The sequence below is a fragment of the Protopterus annectens genome, chromosome 3.part1 (genome assembly GCF_019279795.1).
Source record: "Protopterus annectens isolate FY-2018-M chromosome 3.part1, PAN1.0, whole genome shotgun sequence".
Classification (NCBI taxonomy): Eukaryota; Metazoa; Chordata; order Ceratodontiformes; family Protopteridae; genus Protopterus; species Protopterus annectens.
In genome coordinates, this window is record NC_056732.1 from 1,747,286,783 (window position 1) to 1,747,290,585 (window position 3,803).

Consider the following 3,803-nt stretch of genomic DNA (forward strand, 5'->3'; position numbering starts at 1 on the left):
TTAAACTTTCACTGCTAGCAGGAGCAGCCTTAGGTCAACTGGTGCCCTAGGCAAAAGGTTTCCAAAGTGCCCCCTACCACACTACCTGGTGCCCCCATCCAGGTCTACCTGCAGCAAATAAATACTGGAAAAGCACCCCTGCTAGAACGGCACCCTAGGCGGCCTCCTAGTTGGCCTATGCCTAAGAGCGTCTATGACTGCTAGCAAATGTATAAGTAATGTGACTTTGTAAAGTTCTACATGCATACCAAGTGTTTAGAAGTTTACAAAAAGAAAAATATAAGTTTCAAAGATTGCATATTGTAAATACAGGTATTTTAATGGTTTAATATATGCTTTTAATGAAGTACTAAGAACTGCATTTGATCTGGTCAGGTCTGCAGAAACAATGTTCAGATCTGAAAAGATAGAATGTTATTTTTGCTATGACATCACCTCTGTCTATGTAATGAATATCATCCTTGCATACATCAGAAGTTCTTAGTGCTCTCATCATACCTCCCAACCTCTTAACAAGACATCTGGACAAAGCCTAAAATAATATGGGGCAAAGCCCTAAAAACAGGAACAGATTTTAAATATTGTTTTTTTTTTTAATTTAGAAAGTTGATAGAAAGGTTTTGTGTAAGCATGTATTTTTTGAAGAATATAAAGCATGAAACTCATATGTGAGTCATTGTTTAGTGACTTCATTTCTCAGAGATTTACCTGAAAACCACAATCTGTATGAGGAACAGACCAAAATATGGTCATTCTGTGAAAAATCTAAACAGTTGAGAGGTATGGCTCCCACTGAGAACTATTTTAGTGAGTGTTTATTTAACATACCCCTTCCAGTGGAGATCCCCCAGTCAGGACTGCAAGGACTGCCTATGCTGTCCCATGTCTGTATATATCCCACTCCTTCACATACATTTTTTTTTTTGTCTCATATTTTTATCCTTTCCATTTTAATATTTTGACTTTATGGTAAATCACTTTGAATTACAGTCAGTCAATAACACAGAAACACAGAGTTTCATACTTCTTCATAATATACTTGAAAAGTTAATGTGTAATCGACTACCCCCAAGATGTGCAGTAGCCTACATGGCAATTAAAACCGTGCTTATATGGCAAATAAATAAAATATAAAAAAGCATTACAGAAAAGTACAGCAACTTGGAAATAAAGTCTTCCTGGCAGGGTTCAGCAAGCTATTAGAATAAAGCACGAGCCATTCATGAAGTCAGTAAAGAAGATCAAAAGAAAACCTATTATGCTCGGCTGTGACTACTCAAATCTACATAATGCATTTTAACGTTTATGCTGCTGGACATAATCTGACATAACTGACTCAAGAGACTGTCAGAGAATCCAAGATAAACTAGAAAACTTTGTCTCCACCAACACTTTTCATAAGTGCCCTTCCTCCACTTTGCAAGAGACAGAAACAGCATGCATAATAAATGTAGGGCGTTAAAGTAAAAGGGTTAACTTATAAAACTGTTAATTTACTGAGTATGCCCAATAAAATAAAAATCATTACAGAAAAGTATCAATAAAATGAAATGGTCAGACAAGCAGACTTGTAAAATATTTAGAAAGAAATGCAGCTTTAACACATTAAAAATAAATGGGCTAGGACCCATGTGCATTGCTACAGTCACTAACAGCCCCCAAATTTCACACTATGATTCAGTACTTTCAGTGAAACTTTAATGATAGTGCTAAATTAATATGTAATCTGTTTGTTCATTTCCCATAGTTCTGCAGGTTTAATAAGTATTTGTTTGCTGTTGCCGTTTTCACTTTCAGTAGTTCAACAGGGTATAATTAGAAGTTTGAATAATTCACTGCTCCACCTGTGATGTTGTCAATCTGGAAAGGAGCACCTGTCATTCACAAAAAGAACACCCAAACCTGTACAAGCCTTGCAGCAGAGTAGTCGATTAATCAATAAACTCTTGAATAGCAAAACCAGCCTGTTGTTCTCTTCCTTTTTTAAATCAGTTGGAGTAATATTTAAGATTTGACACCCTATTAATTTTGGCTTTGTCTAGAATTTTCATATACCTCTACATAACATATTCTGAGAAGATGTAAGTAATAATGTAATGACTGACCACGTCAAAAACGTTTGACCTTGCCACAGATGTTGCAAGACTAACAACCCAGTGGTGTGAACACTGCTGATAGTCACTGTGAGTATGACAATCTGACCCCCATCTGCAATAAAAAAAAAAAGAAAAAAAGAAAAGAAAATAGAAAAGGGGGGGGGGGTTGATATAATTTCTGTGAAAATCATTAGTGATGTTTATATAATAAGTTTGATTAAATTAGTACCGAGAAGAAAATAGTTGTGCTTATTAAAGCTTATCTGTAGTTGTGAATGGGGCACCAGATGGTGTAATGTGTAGCACTGTTGCTTCCATAGCTCTCAACCTCTTAACAGAAAAATCTGGACAAAGCCAAAAATAATGGGGGAAGAAAGCCCCCAAAACAGGGACAATTTTATATATTGCTCTTGTAAACTTGGAAGGGTGGCCGCTGTGGTGCAGTGATTTGTGTTGCCTCACAGCAAGAGGCTCTCCGGTTCGATCCTCGGCTGGAGTGCCTTCTGTGTGGAGTCTGCATGTCCTCCCTGTGGTAGCGTGGGTTTCCTCGGGGTGCTCCGGTTTCCTCCTACATCTCAAAGACATGCTGTAGGTCGATTGGACACTATAAATTGGCCCTAGGCATGAGTGCATGCGTGTGTGCCTTCTGTGGAAGGTTGGCAACTCGGCACCATAAAACTCCACTACCAATCATCTGCTGTGGCAACCCCTAACTGGGAAAAAGTTGAAAGAAGAAGCTGTTAAAAAGTTGGAAAATTGCTAGAATAAAAGGTCTTATGTTACCATGCATTTTTCTGAAGGATGTGAAGTCTGAAACACAATTGGCTGTCAAGATTTTGTGAATTCAGTCCTCACTGATTTGCCATAAAAATCAAGAACATCACAAATCTGATGATGAACAGACCAAAAATATGAGGCAAAAAATCTCGACATTCTGAAAAATCTGGACAGTTGAGAGGTATGGTTGCCTCACAGCCAGAGGTTCTGGAGCTTAGTGCTCAGTTTAGGTGACTTCTGTGAAGAGCCTGCATTTCTCCTGTGTTCATTTGGGTTTTCTCTTGGTACTATGGTTTCTAAAGACAAACGGTAGGTGGTTATAATAACTCTAAATTGTCAGTAGGTAAATATACTTTCATTTCCTAATTTACCTAGCAAACTCTGTAGGTTGTGTTAGCTTTTCATGGGGTCACCACAAGATGTGACTCAACATTGGATGGATGGTTGTATATGCAGACTTTTTTAGAATTCCAGACAGGTGGAAACTTGCCCATAACTGGCTGTAGTTAATGGATGAGCCTCTTTTATCTAGTACGGCTACGACTGAATTTCCATTGTTTTAGGAATGAATCTTAATGTAAAAAACCTGTTGATTAGCATGAAGATGGGATAGGGAAATGCATGAGTTGACAGTTTCATATAGCTGGTAGGAAAGCAATCGGTAGACCAAGCAGGATTTTTAAAAGATTTCACACTACAGAAATTAACATGGTGGAGATGTGGAATGCAGGTGTTGTTTGCTAGGCAGATGGTAGACTACTTAAGGAAAGAAAAGTTAATGATGACACATTTTAATTTCTAGCAGAAATGCATAGCTACTTCATGTGGGCTATCTGATGGGTTGATGTGGCTTTTCAGACTTCAATAAGGTAACAGTCTACTCGTGAAATAGTTATGTTATATCCACACAGTGGCATTGTGGGATGGAAT